Source organism: Diceros bicornis, chromosome 14 (genome assembly GCF_020826845.1).
Source record: "Diceros bicornis minor isolate mBicDic1 chromosome 14, mDicBic1.mat.cur, whole genome shotgun sequence".
NCBI lineage: Eukaryota > Metazoa > Chordata > Mammalia > Perissodactyla > Rhinocerotidae > Diceros > Diceros bicornis.
The window spans coordinates 41523603-41538309 of record NC_080753.1 but is presented as its reverse complement, the minus strand read 5'-3'; the positions used below and the strand labels follow the sequence as shown (position 1 = coordinate 41538309).

The following is a 14707-nucleotide window of genomic DNA, read 5'->3' as shown; positions in this document are numbered from 1 at the left end:
GACGTTGGTAGGGAGGAAGTGGGAGAAATAAATGCAGTGTCTCTCTTTTCTTTCTCCTTCCAATCATTAGCTAGTACCTCCTATTGGCCAAACACAACAGGTAACCAGAGGAAAGGGAGCCCAAGGATGCTGTCCATAGAGGATAGATTCCTGGGGCCTAGAAAAGGGTAGAGAAAGGGAGAAGGAAGTTCTGGGTGCACAGAAAGCCCCCAACAAGGCCTCTAGCACAGAAAAGTCATGGAGCTATTACAACATCAGGCGTTTCCTCCTTGCCCGGCCCTAGGCTACATATAAAACATGTGTTGTCTATTTCTACCCCAGAGATTAGTATTTTTATCTGCATTTTTTCAGATAAAGAAATTGCGGCTCAAAGATGTTATAGCTTGGGGCCATAGAAAAAGAGACTGCCGAAAAGAAAAGGTCTCTCAGCTCAGGAGTGGTAGAGCAAAGATTGAAATGAAAATCCATGTCACTATAAGGCACCAATAGGCATAATCATTTTGGGGAGGGAAGTAGGAAACAGTTGGAAGGAATGAGCCAGCTACAGATGTAGAGTTAGGCAGACCTGAACCTCAGCACTCTTCTCCACTAAACACAATCTCCTAGGATTTTCTTTTGGTATTGCTGAGAAGGTCAGATCCAGGACAGGATGAGGACACCAGTCTCTGGACTAGGACCTCCTCAGCCAGACCCAGGTCGTGAAGGCTGACGCTCTGAGGTCTGGGAACAACGGCTGATCCCATGGCCCACCCCAAAACTTTCTGCATTAGATGTGATTCTGGATCAAGACACAGCAAACCACATCCTCCTTGTTTCTGAACACCAGAGGAGCCTGCAGTGGGCAGAGGAATGACAGAATCTGCCAGACAACCCTAAGAGATTTGATACACATTACTGTGTGCTTAGGTTCAAGAGCGTCACATCAGGGAGATATTTCCGGGTAGTGGAGATGGGGGACAGGAAAGAGTGGTATGTTGGGGTGTGTAGGAAGAATGTGGAGAGGAAAAATGTGTTTATATAGCACCCGAGAACAGATTCTGGATTATGGGGCTCTCTGATGGGAATGATTATCTGGCTCTCACTGACCCCCAGACCAACCTGTCAATTGCCAACCCTTTTAAAAGTGTAGGGCCTGGAGTATGAGACTGGTAAGGTCTCATTCTACAATGTCATGGATGGATCTCATATCTACACCTTCCCACACACCACCTTCTCTGAGCCTCTGTGGCCTGTTTGCAGAATTAAGAAATAGGATGGCACTGCCTTGACCATTTGCCCAGCACTGACCTGAGTGCAGATTTCCCTTCTTCCTGACCTGGTGTCTGATCTTTCCCTGGAGACTCCAGTGACCCCAGGCTCTGCAGATGGCAATGGGGACCCTCAGGCTGAGGTAACATTCTTGCTTCCCCCTACCTAGCCTGGAGCTGAGGGCCTCCTCCTTCACAGCAACACATCACAACAATAGAATACTTACTAAATGCATACACTGTGTGAAGCACTTCACTAATATTAATTCTATTATTCCATGTGACAGTTGAGTTTGGTACCACTTTATGTCTCCTTTGTATAGATAAGGAAACAAGGGTGCAGAAAAGTGAATTAACTTTAAAGGTGACTCAGCAAGGGAATGACAGCTGGAATTTGAACTATAATAACTAATATTTATAGATAACTTAGCATGTACTGGGTGCTGTGCTAGATGTTTTAAATGAGTTTCACTCATTTTATCCTCACAACAACCCTGTGAGGTAGTCTCATTTCGAGGATGTGCACACTGAAACAAGGCCAAGTTAATTAATTTATATAATTCATATAGAAAGTTGTGCTCCTGGGAGGGGATCAGACCCTGTCCCACCTCCAGGCCCTAGCCTATTCTTCTTTTCCTGCCCCATAACCCCCGTGGGGAAGGGACCATGTGCAGCCCTGAGTTTCCTTTCCCAGGCACCCCGGGGTAAGGATCACTGTCAGTGACTATGGAGGCCACACCCCACTTCGTTCCTTCAAGGTAAATTGTCAGAGCCATAGGTCCAGCACTTCATTGGCTTGAGTCTGCAGGGTGACGTGGTCCAGAGAGTGAATTCACAGGGACTGCATCACACAGGATGTGAAGGGACTAGAGGCCAAACTCTTCACTAAAAACTGGCACATGTGCACCCCCTCTGTAAATGCAATGAGTGATCATGGAGCCAGAACCAATCCTCCTACTTTGAAGGTCTCTAGGAAGCCTAACTTAATACTTAAAGATTGTCTGTGGTATAAGAATTTGGGAGGAAGGAAGCTAGATGAAGTTTAGTGGTATTTTTATCACACTGCAGAAACCATCTCCAGGAAAGGGATATTTCCACCCCTGATCATTCATTGATGTTGAAGGATGTTCCTTTCAACTGATGGATGCTGGGGAAAGCTACTCTTCATTATCATCACTGTTAGTGTTCACCACTAAATGTATTCCCTCTATCCGGAATGTGGTTGTCAAGTTATGTTTGCTAAATAAATTTGTTAATAATCTTCTCTCTTCCCCTGAGGTGTTTCTAGATTTTAAACCCCAACAGTTTATACACCACAGTTTCACAGTTTACCTCATTGCAACATTTTCACAAAATCCGTATTGTATTAGTTTTCTATTGCTTCCATAGTAAATTACCACAAAATTTACCATAGTAAATTTTAGGACCTGAAACAACATAAATTATCTCACATTTCTGTAGGTCAGAAGTCAAACGTGGGTCTCACAGGCTAAAATCAAGGTGCCTGCAGGCTGAGTTCTTCTATGACAGCCATTGCGAAGAATCTGTTTACTTGCTCATTCAGATTTTTGGCAGAATTCAGTTTCATGGGACTGAAGTTGCCACTCCTTGCTGGCTGTCAGCTGAGAGCTATTTCCAGCTTCTAACAGCTGCTGCCTCCCTCAGCTTATGATGGTCTTCCTCCATCTTCAAAGCAGCAATGGCAACTTGAGTGTCTCTCTATCTTAGACTCTCTCCTGGTTCTTCTTTCACTGAATCTCTGACTCTTCTGCCTTCTTCCACCTTGAAGAACTTATGTGGTTAGATTCATTCCACCCAGATAATCAAGGATAATCTTCCTACTCTAAGGTCCAAAACCTTAAATCCACTTGGAAGGTTTCTTTTGCCATGTAATATATCATATTCATGGGGTGCAGAGATGATGGTGTAGACTATTTAGTCTATGACAATCACTGTAGTCACAGTCTGGCTCACTTTGAAGGAAGAGGAGGCTTCCATCCTGGTAGGTGCCTATGTAGAGTAAGGGCCTCCATGACTGGAGATTCCTGTGAATTTTTGGGAAATTTATCTGTAGCCCTTTATTCGCTTGCTAAACTCAGGGGTAAATGCCAGAAGGTACTTCGCCAGAAAAGATAATTCTCGCTGTTGGATACAATATGTGGTAAAATTTCTACCTAATCCCATCTGTTAGTTTGGGTTCCCCAAAAGCTGACTCTGAGTCAAGGATTGGGTTCAGATAGTCTATCTGGGAAGTGATCACATGAAACCCAAGTTTGGAAATAAATAAAAGGAGAAATGCCAACTAAGTTAAAAATGGCATACATAAATTATTTGGTTATCATGTGGGCAACTGGGCTCAGTCCCACTCAGGACATTCTGAGAAACCATGTGAAATTTGGGGTTATACGCAGAATCCTCATAGCGGGGGTGGCGAGCCTGGGGTATTCATCCACAGTTCCCATCCCCTATTAGTTGAGGGTTGCACCTGGGTGGGGGTGGTTGACTCCCCTGCACTTCCAGGTTGGGCTGTGTATATGCAAAGGAGCAAGCATCACTGGAGTTTGAGAAAGCTTTCATGTAGAGAAGAAGAAAAGCAAGCACCTGGGAAATAATGACCTTGCAGGAAACTGTCTACCCTAGGTGGATCAAGAGGCTGTGGGATTAGGCATCAACAGCATTTGTTTATAAGGCTCTGCCTCAGAGAATATACTGAATGCCTGTTAAGATCTGTCTGCCCTACCTCAACTCCTATCCATTTAGCAGCGGTGACTTTCTGTCTTCCAATACATACCCATATAATGTGGCTCCACTGCTCCATGATGAAGACTAGACTTCGGAGGGATATCAGACCCAGACTAGGCCAGAGGGAACGCTTTGCACATTTTGATTGAATGGCTCAGTGATATGTTACTGGTTATACCTGGTTAGTAGCAAGTATGCATGGGAGCTGTGGAAAGGCATTTTCTGTCCACAGTGTGGTCTAGAGAAGCATAACGAAGGTGATCTACAGAAAGATTGGACTGAAGGAGAAGTGCAGAGAGAAGGGTTCAAGATGGAGAGAGTTTGGGCAACTTTCCCATCCTTGATTCCAGTGCCTTTGGGGCCCAGTTTTATTCCTGCTTTTTTGTTCTGTGAAATTTATTCTCTTGTTACAAAGTGAATGCATTGGTTATAATAGTTGTAGCCCTGAAAATTAGCGGCTTAACACAACCATTTTACTGTGTTCATTGATTCCATGAGTCAGTAATTTGGAATTTGAACAGGACAGAGTAGGAATGTCCTTTGTGTGCCAAGATGTCTTGGCCTCACCTAGAAGGAATCCACAGCTGGAGGTGACTCAAAGGAAGGAACACAAACTCCAAGTTTATTCCTCTCAAGACAGAGAATGACTGGGTCAAGTTGCCATGATCTGAAGTGGCACACCCTGGTTGGACCTAGTTTCCTCCTAAGCTACCTCGTGGGCAATGGGTCCTCCTCATGCTCAGAACACATAAGGTTCCCTCTGGCTTAGGTCAGCTACCACAGGGGCTGAGGCTTGGCTTCACTGAATACTTCTGGCACAAACTTCCCCAGAACCCCTTGCCATATTTTCTTCATATAGAGTCTGTATGCAGGCCAGGATCTTAGACCCTCACAGCCCCCTCTTCTGCCCCTTCCTTAGAGCAACTGAGTCTTGGGAGGAAACTGCGGAGCCATTGCTAGTGTGATAATTGTACAGTTTTGAATTGAATCAGAATGGGATTGGAGTCCTCCAGGGGAAGCATTTAGGCTCTTGAGGGAAATGTGAAGAAATGTGTCTCAGGAGGATTATTCTAGAAGAAATCTATACAATGGCCTGATTGGGGTCTGTGGGGCATGAGAGGGGAGCATTGTGAGGGTGTAGAGAGAGTTGGACTTGACCAGTCCATCTACTGGCAGATGATAAAGACCAACAAGAAAGTCTTTGTTTACTGCCATCTTCCTGCCCCCACTAGAATGCCATTTCCCTGAGAGAAAGAGATTTTGCTTCTCAGTGTCCTCAGCATCACTCCCTCCATAGTTTTCGAGTGAATGACAAGGTCTAGAGTCTACTGTTGCACCTGCCATCTTGCTTCATTCTCTACCCCTCCAACCCCTCCCTGTGTTCTACTTTTTCTCTCCACTGCCCCCTACAAGTTGAACAATGTGAGCAAGATCTTTCTGGCTTTGGAAACAGGGTTGCTTATGTTTGCCTCATGACCTCTCCATCCCCCAGCCCCATCCACTACTACACATAAACTTCTTCACACAGAGGCATCTCCTCCCTGTTAGCAGCAACACCAGAGTCCACAGGGAATCTCAAGGTTTTGCGGAAAAAAAAAAGGAATGTATTTTCCTTCTGAAAATACAGAAATAAAACAGAAAGGACAGATTATCTCAAAATGTTATTCATAGCTCTCGGATTTAATTCTTAAACTATTTCCGTGTGTTCTACCTGGTAACTGGAGAGAAAGTAGGCTCAGGGATACCACTGTCTGGCTGAACTGCATCTGACCAATCCTGGCCTCTAGACCATTCTTTGGAAATATTAGGACATTGTGGTCACAGAGTGGACCCAGTCCCAAGTCTTCCAGTCCTGAACACTGTGACTAATGGGAAAGGAAGAAAAATTTTCTGTTGTCTGGTTGTAACTGTGCCCATGAGAGGGTTAGAGAGAAGAGGAAGAAACAGAAAATCACCATTTGAGCATCAGCAGAGAAAAGAAACAACAGAAGTTAATTCTAGAAAGTACAAAGAGAGGGGAAGCACTACAGCTCTGGGATGTGGGTGGGGCTGTAAGTGGAGGGAGGGAACCAGATGAGGAGACAGGCAGGGTCCCAGGGAGAGGGGAAGCTTCCTGGTGGGGAGGCTCTCCATGACTTTCTTTACCTCAGGTCCAACAGCCTTATTCCTGGGGATGAGGAAGGAAAGGGAGAGAGAGTATGAAAGAATATGAAGCGACAACTGAAGAAACTTGACTCTGGCCAGAGAGGTGAGCCGGAGGGCAGAAAATTGCCTTCCTAATCCTTGTATTGTTGGCTTATTCCATAGAATGTTTAATTAATCAATCTATTGTGACATACCTGTTCTCAGAGAGGAAGGCGGCTGCCCAAGACAAAAGTTGGGACGCTGATGATACCAACACAGGTTACAGGAAAGCTTGACCTCAATTAGAACTGTGCTGCGAAGTCTCCTTGGCTGACTTCTCTATGTCTGTGCCCCCAGGTCTCTGGTCCCTGCCCCTCCTGGGTGACTCCTCTTTGGTACTTATGGAGCCAGCTGCTTCCCTGCCTTTCTCCCTGCCAGGATCCCTTCTCTTCTTCCTTCTCCTCAGCTTGTTTACACTGCTCTCAAGTAGGGTCCATGCCACTAGCTCCTATCAGCTTCTCAGAGAGGAAAATCAACAGTTCAGTCTGCAAAACACTACAGTCTGAAGAAGCTCTGCCATTGTGTTCACTCATCTTTTCCTTCTGCACATGCTCATTGAATTTATACCAGCGCCATCCCATGGAAATGCAGTGAAAGCCACAGAGGCCAGCTGCATATACAATTTAAAATTTTTCAGTAGCTACATTTAAAAAAGTAAAAAATAAGCAGATAAAATAAAATTTAAATATATCTTATTTAACCCTAATAAAAATATTATTTAAATTCTAATTAACGTAAAATATAAACAATGAGATATTTATTATTTTGCTTTCTAAATTTTCAAAATTGTGTGTATTTCACATTTCAGCACATTTCCATGAGGACTATCTAGTGGCCACCATATTGGACAGCTCAAGTTTATACTCTGCTCCAGGTACCGTGCTAGAGTAGGGAATGGAAGGACACCTCTGTAAGAACAGGGTCACTCGGGGGTGCTCAGTGTATGCTTCTCCATGTTTTGTTCAGGAAGCATCAGCAACATCAGCAGATACTCCTACTGGGTATCTGTTGCTACTGACCAGCCACAGCTGCTGAACCCCAGAATCCTCAGCCCAGGAAGCCCCTTAGAAAGAATATGTCTGAAAGAATATATTAGAAATAGAGACAGAATCTGTCTGTACCCTGGAATGTGCACTTCCTTTCCTTCCTTAGATATGTGGTGGCTGGTGCCTCTCTCTGATTCTACCCCTTTGTTGAACAGACCAGTTTACTGTCATGGGGCCAGCTGATCTAATCCTGGCCATGGTGGGAGGAAACAGCATGTTATGCTGCCACCTGTCACCTGAGAAAAGTGCTGAGGACATGGAAGTAGGTGGTTCAGGTCTCAGTTCTCGCCCGCAGTGCTTATGTATGAGGGCAGCTGAGACAGGACAGAGGAGCAGATGGAGGAGGACGGAGGAAGAACACCCTTTGTGAAGGGAGATATCAGCAAGGGGAGTGTGGGGCTGATCATCCACAACATCACAGCCTACGATACGGCATCTTCCACTGTTACTTCCAAGAAGGCGAATCCTACAATGAGGCCATCGTGTGCCTGATGGTGGCAGGTAAGTCATTTGATTTTATTCCCTTGCTTTATCACATTGTGACTCTTGTGGAGAGTTGCTCTCTGAACCTTGGGCCCATGGGAGACCAGCAGATATTTGCCTAGAGCCCCCTTTACACGGGGAAGGTGGCTTCCTCCTGCCCAAGGGCCAAGTGAATGGGTTTGCCCTGCTCAGCTGTGGGCATCACCTCTTGAGAAGCTCACACAGAACTCAGCTGTGGCCTTGAACAGGGGAGAATGTTGAATCCCTACTGATAATTCTTATGGTTACTTCTTGCAGATCTCTGAGCGTCTTCCTCAGTAACATGTTTTAGAAGTAGACATTTTTATTGTTAAATACAAGACACATGCAGAAAATCTCATGAAACAGTAATGTACTGATTACTGATTTATTGTGAATTATAATCCATATAACCACTACTCACATCAACAAACAGAACACTGCATATTCCTGACCCATCTTAGTTTGCTAGGATAATGTTCTTAAGGATAAAGTGTTTCTTAAGATTCTGCCAGCCTGGCAGGTTTCTGTCCTTATTGTATTAACCTAGAGCCTCAGGAAGCCAAGGCTACTGAAAAGTCCTCCCGGGGCTGAACATAATATCCTGAACCTGCTTGTTTCAGGTCAGAGTGGACACACCCTCACAGAAGTGAGAATGTTAAAATCTCTACCTGAACAAATCAATCAACAGACATTTATTAGGAGGCAGATACTTGATACTGTGATGGGTCTGAGTACCATTACAACCTTCACAAAGAAAAGTGCAATATAATCCTTTCTCCTTAGAGATCTCACCATTTATTTGGCATATTTGTCTCCTGGTGCTCTACAATGTCAAAGTTTTCATCCTTCCCTTCCTCTTTCATTCCCTCCTTCCTATCTTGTTCCTTCCTTCCTTTCTCCTTCCCTTCACAGAAGAGGTACTGCAGGAATTTGTGGAATATGCATAATCAGTTGCTTTGGAGGCTGGACCCTTGCTCTCACCCCGCTTCTGTTGGTTCTCACCACTAAGAGTGGATTTTCTAAAACACTTTGGCTAAGACACCATTGCCTTTCTATCTGAGCTCTGGTCTCTCTACTCAGGCCTGGGCTGTAAACCTTTCATTGAAATGAAGGGCCATGAGGATGGGGGCACCCGGCTAAATGCACATCTGTAGGGTAGTACCCAGAGCCCCGAGCAGTTTGGTGAGATTGTGCCCACCTTGGAGGAGGCTTACACTGTGGACACAAACAGCCTCTTCGTGGTCACCATGGCTGTGGTCATCAAGGACCATGCTGTGAGGAACGTGTCCTGCTCCATCAACACCACCCTGCTTGGCTAGGAGAAGGAAACTGTGATTTTCATTCCAGCTTAGTTCCCTGCCCTCTGGAGCTCATTGTGTGGAGGCAGGATTCTCAGCAGACAGATTGGAGCCTGGAGTGGGGATGGGGAGGTAGGCGGGTGGGGTGAAAGGGTCCTGGGCAGTGAAGAGCAGGAGGCTGCAGCTGAGTTGTGACCTCTCCCCTTGTCATAAGGGGAAAATCAAATTGTCTCAAAACACATGGGTCGGAGCCTCTTCTCTGAGGGTAAATCTGATCATTTTTTCTTGTTGTGGCCCTTACCCGCAGAACTTTTTAGACATTTAGAAGAATCATTAACCATGGAGAGTGGTGTGGGTGGGTGTCTGTCTACACCCAGAGGTGCTACCTGCCGAAGCCCTCCCTTCCTGCCCATGGGATTTCCCAAGGGACAGAGTAGGGAAATTCTCTATCTACAGACATTGATCAATTCATTCAATAAATACTTAACAAGCATCACATATGTTTAAGGCTCTGTTCTAGAAACCAAAGATAAATCACTGAACAAAATACATGAAGATCCCTGCACTCATGGAGCTCACATTCTAGAATGAGTGGCAGATAGCAATAAATAAATTAAAACAGCTGAAATAATTAAACTGCAGATGATATCAGATGTTGATAAGTACTGTAGAAAAAATTAATCAAGGAGGGGATAGAGAGTGCTATGGGGGAGTTGTAATTGTAAACAGGATGGTCAGGGAAGGCTCCATTAAAAAGATGGCAGTTAACAAGAGAGGAATGAACCATGCAGGTATTCTAGGACTGAGAAAGCCAGGTAGCAGGAACAGCATATGAAAAGGGCTTGAAGCAGGAACATTGAGCAGTTTCAAGGAACCCCATGAGGCGCGTGTGGCTGGAGTGGTGGAGTGCAGGGACAGTAGGAGGAGACAAATTCAGAGAGGCAATAGGTCCAGATCATAAATGGCAATGTGGGCCACAAATGATCTTTGTCTTTTACTCTGAGTGAGATAGGAAACAGTGCAGGGTTTAAAGCAAGAAATAATATAATTTCACTTACGCTGCTGTGCTGAGGATAGACTGCAGAGGGTGTGGGCAGAAGCAGGAGCACGGCATGGCCTTCTAGGAAAGAAGGGATGGTGGCTTGTCCCAGGGTGGCGGCTGTGGTGACCCAGCACGGCTGGTTAGCTTTTATTCACCCTGGTCTTTCTCATGGTGACTCCAGGTGTTTCCACTTTTTGTCTCCTGGGCCCCCAGCTCTGGCAATCACTATGGGTGGCTCTTTCTCTATTTGGAAGTTCTGGGAGAGAAGCCAACAGAGCAGGGACCTGCGGGAGCTCTTTAGATATGTGCCCTGAGGGGTGCTCTCATCCCCCATCTCCTTTTTCTCACTAAATGGGATTTTTCTGGCTCCCTTTTCAGGATCCTTTATTCCCAGCACATCTCCCCGTATGGTGGCCCTGACTGTCATCGTGCCTGCTCTGCTCCTCCTCGTCACTGGGAGCATCTGTCTTATCAAGAAACTCCACAGGGCAAAAAAGATTCTCTCAGGGGAAAAAAGGCTGAAAATTAAGAGAAAGAAATTGCAGGTAAGGAACCCAGGAAAGAATGTGTGAAAAAGAGAAAGAACCTCACATAAAAGGTAAAAGAGTAGGAGGACATCTCACTGTCATGCAAAGGACATAGTTCTGACAGCTAGAAGCCTGGGAAACAGAGAGGACATGAATAGAGGCAGAGGAAGGGCTTGGAACTCTCATGTCCTAGGAATCAGTCCTCAGATCCTGCTTGCATCCATTCATCAAATGTTGCATCCATTCACCTGGCTATGTGGAGCACTATATTGTTGATCAAAAGCAAACCTAAGTCAGTACTGATAATCTCCAGCTACACGATCATATATCATTTCTGGTATTTTGACAATTCCCTGGACAGAGGGGAGGGGAGAAGGTGGTGTTCATAGAAAGGGCCAGTCCTTCATCATTTAATACAAACGCAAATTCTCTTAGTTCTTCTATTGAGGACATTCACTTGTTTCTGTTTATTTTTTCAGAGCAACTTCAGGAGGAATTGCATAAGTTTAGCATTTCCTGAACTACTGCAGGCACAATTTGTCTTCTGCTTGGTTAGCCATTATCTCATGAAGCTCACTCTCTGTCTGTCCCCTTGCAGGATGGAGAAGAACCCTTTCACATGCTGGTGAGCACCTCTCACATTCCCTCAGTTCCTGAGCTTCCTCCCCACTTCCAGCCAACAGGACACATTAGAGGACATGAACAAGAGGACCCAAGGCTGGCTGGGTCAGCAGGGGTCTGATGTTGGTTCTCTGTAAGTATGCTACCAAAGGGTGTATCTCAGCTCTTCTGTCAGGGAATCCGTGGAGCTCTCAATCAACTCTATGGCTTAGTTCATCACCAAACATTCTTTCTCAGAATAATTTAATCCATGATTACAGAGTTCCACTATTCAAGTGGACCTCTCCAAAGATTATATTCTAGTAAATGTTGTTCTGTGGATTCTTGATTAATTTGAAAGAAGAAAATACTGGTTTAGATGTTTATAACCTGGGAGATGGTATAAACTGCACAGCTGAAGAGCCATGTGTGGGAAATGCAGCAAGCTTCCCCAAGCCTGTCTCAGGGGTGCACAGACAGGTGCCAGAAATGCCTCCCTGTTCCAAGAGAACACTGATGCTCTGTGTGTAGCCTGCAAGACGAGGGGAGGTGGGCAAGTGGGAGAGTAGGGAATCCCCTTGCCTGGTCCTAATGAGTACTTGGCAGTTTATGATTTGTCACTATCTGCTCAAAAGGGCTAAAGAATCTAGGCTTCACTAGACCACAGCACTCTAAACTTTCCTCCTTCCTCTTGAATTTCAAAATTGTCACTGTCAGATATATCAAATTGGCAAAAGAAGAAAATTATTTTAATACAGTAGAAATGTAGATTGACTAAGTAATAATAACCACAGATGGGAAAGTATGCAGAATGTCAGGGTCTGAAGCATTTCCTGCATCCAGAGAGGTCAAAGCTGCAGACTTCAGATCCATATTGTTAAAGCAAAAAAACTGGGTGGAAATAGTTCCCCCTACCTTTTGCCATACACACCTCTCAAGCAGCAGGTTGACTTTTGGGGACATTATCCTCATTTTTTACCCTGTGAAGGGGGCCCTTGTTAGTCATTTAAATCAGTTGTCATCTGGTTAAACTGGTGGAGAACAGAGGACCAATGAAGGGACCCTTTACCGCCCAGGAACCGGTGTAGGGAGAAATTGGCCTTAATTGCTTCATTGGGAGAGGGATAGGGCCTCTTCGCTGGTTTAAGTCAAGTAGGAAGGAAAGTTTCTAACTACGGAGAGTCCCAGAGATCATATATCTTGAATAGAAAAGGTGCAGATCTGAGAATGTTGAGAGAAAGTGGGAGCCTTTAATTGCACCTCCTTTACTAAACTTTCTATATTTCCTAGATCCCTTATTATCCTCTAACTGAGGCGACGCGTCTGTCCCTTAAGAGATAGAAGTGCAGCCTCAGTAATTCTGTCTGTGAGCTGCCTGGGACCTGGGATCAAGGGCCCACATGGGGGATCTCCCACCAGCTTTCTGGGATCCTCTAGGAAACAAGAATCACACAATCTCCTGAGATTCCAAGCCTAAACCTGAGACTTCCTCTGCAGCTGATGTGGTCCTGGACCCAGACACTGCTCATCCCAAACTCTTCCTGGCAGAGGACCATAGAAGCATGAGATGGGGCCCCTCTAGGCAGAGCCTGCCTAACAACCCAGAGAGATTCAACTTTTGGCTTTTTGTCCTGGGCCTGGAGAGCTTCTTCTCAGGGAGACATTACTGGGAGGTAGAGGTTGAAAATGTGATGATGTGGGCATTAGGGGTTTGTGGAGACAGTCTTGAGAGGAAAGAGGAGGTCCTACTGGTTCCTCAGAATGGCTTCTGGACCTTGGAGATGTTTGGACGCTAGTACCATGCCCTGTCCTCTCCTGAGAAGATTCTACCCCTGACAAAGCGTCTTTACCTGGTGGGAGTCTTCCTGGATTATGAAGCTGGAGATGTCTCCTTCTATAACACGGGGGACAGATTGCACATCTACACGTGTCCCTGTTCACCCTTCTCTGGGCCCCTGAGAGCCTTCTTCATGCTGGGGTCTCAGGACAGCCCCCTCTTCATCTTCCCAGCATTCGCAGGGGCCCAAGGGGTCACAGTGCCTGATAGTGTCCTGATCCTCCACAGGGCAGGAACCCGTTACACCTACCAAGACCAATTCCTTTGTATCAGATCCAAGTAGAGAAGCTCTGGCCATCTCTTTTACCACAGCACAGGACCCTGTGGAAGAAAATGGGCACTTCTTCCCTCTGGTCACATAAGAGAACCTCCTCCAGCGGCCTCCTCGATACCCTCCTCAGGCCCCAACCACATCTCTCCCTCATTGGGCTGTTGCTTTAGTAACTCATTTGCTTGTAACCATGGGTCAAGGCCTAATCTCAAGAAACTTGTTCTGCCACATGGCTCCCAACCAAGAATAAAGTGAGAAAGTGACAGGCAGAAAACCTGCTACTTTAACATCAGAGTGACACATTCAGCCTGATCTTTGAATTGACATCAGACACTGTAAACTTGTGCTGAGGACAATGGGACATACTAGGATGTAAGAAGCAAGGGGAAACCCACAATGGAGGTCAGAGACAGAGGAAGCAGGACCAGTGTGGTGGGAGGGGGCCAAAGCTGTCGGCATGGTCAAGCCCCACTATTAAAGCTAAGGGGTCCCAAAACCTGATGATCCATTTCCAGCCACCCCCAGGATTTCCAGACCACACTTTAATGCTCCCCAGGCCTAGAACTGGGATTAAGAAGGATGAAGGGTGAGGACCCATCTGGATCTTGCCTGGCTCAGGTGTCCCTGCAGTAAACAAGGAGGCAGGACTTAGTTATTGAGTATGGACTAAGGTTTCCGGTCCCAGCTGTATAGGTGAATACTGGACCAAATGGATCATAAGGTTCAGGTTGGGTGGGAAAGCAGCAGTGTCCAGCTTTTGGTCTTTAGACAGTTAAAAATTATTGAGGACCTGGAAGAACTTTTTCTTATTTGGTTATATCTATCAATATTTATGGCATTAGAGATTGAAACTGAAACTGTGTGGCTGTTGTGTGGTGGCTACTTGCTGTATCTGCTATGTGTTAGGTATATGATATGTCTGTTGTGTGGTGGGTATATGTTGTGTCTGTTGTGTGGTGGGTGAACGCTGTATCTGCTATGTAGTGGGTAACTGTTGTGTCTATCCTGTGGTGGGTCCCTGGGGCAGGAGCAAGTATGAAGGGGGGAGACCAATTAGGAAACAATAAGACAACATGGCAGTTGTCTATGCAAGAGATGAGGTTGCAGCTTTGAACCATGGTGGTAACCATGGAGTTGTGAATTTATTTGGATTCTGGATTTATTTGGAGATAGGACTTGCTGATGGATTAGATGCTAGGGGAGAGGAGGATAGAAGCAAGGATGACTGTTATGTTTTCCCTTGAGTATCTGGTTGGATTGTGGAAGACTAAGAGTAAAGTACTTCAATTGTGTTTCCTTTGGCAGTGGGATTCTATGTGTTCTGTGTGCCTGTGTATGTGCGTGTATGTGTGTTTCTGGTTTTGTGTGTTTAGCACATGTTATTTTTATGGTAAGAGCTCTCTCATGTG

The 14707-nt window shown here is 45.5% G+C and overlaps 2 pseudogenes; both read left to right on the top strand.

The window, feature by feature from the left end:
- The window catches only part of LOC131413367 (butyrophilin subfamily 2 member A2-like), a 34164-nt pseudogene extending 32912 nt beyond the window's left edge, over positions 1-1252 (top strand).
- Positions 1253-6514: 5262 nt separating this feature from the next.
- On the top strand, positions 6515-13310 carry LOC131414029 (butyrophilin subfamily 2 member A2-like; annotated as a pseudogene).
- Positions 13311-14707: the final 1397 nt, after the last annotated feature.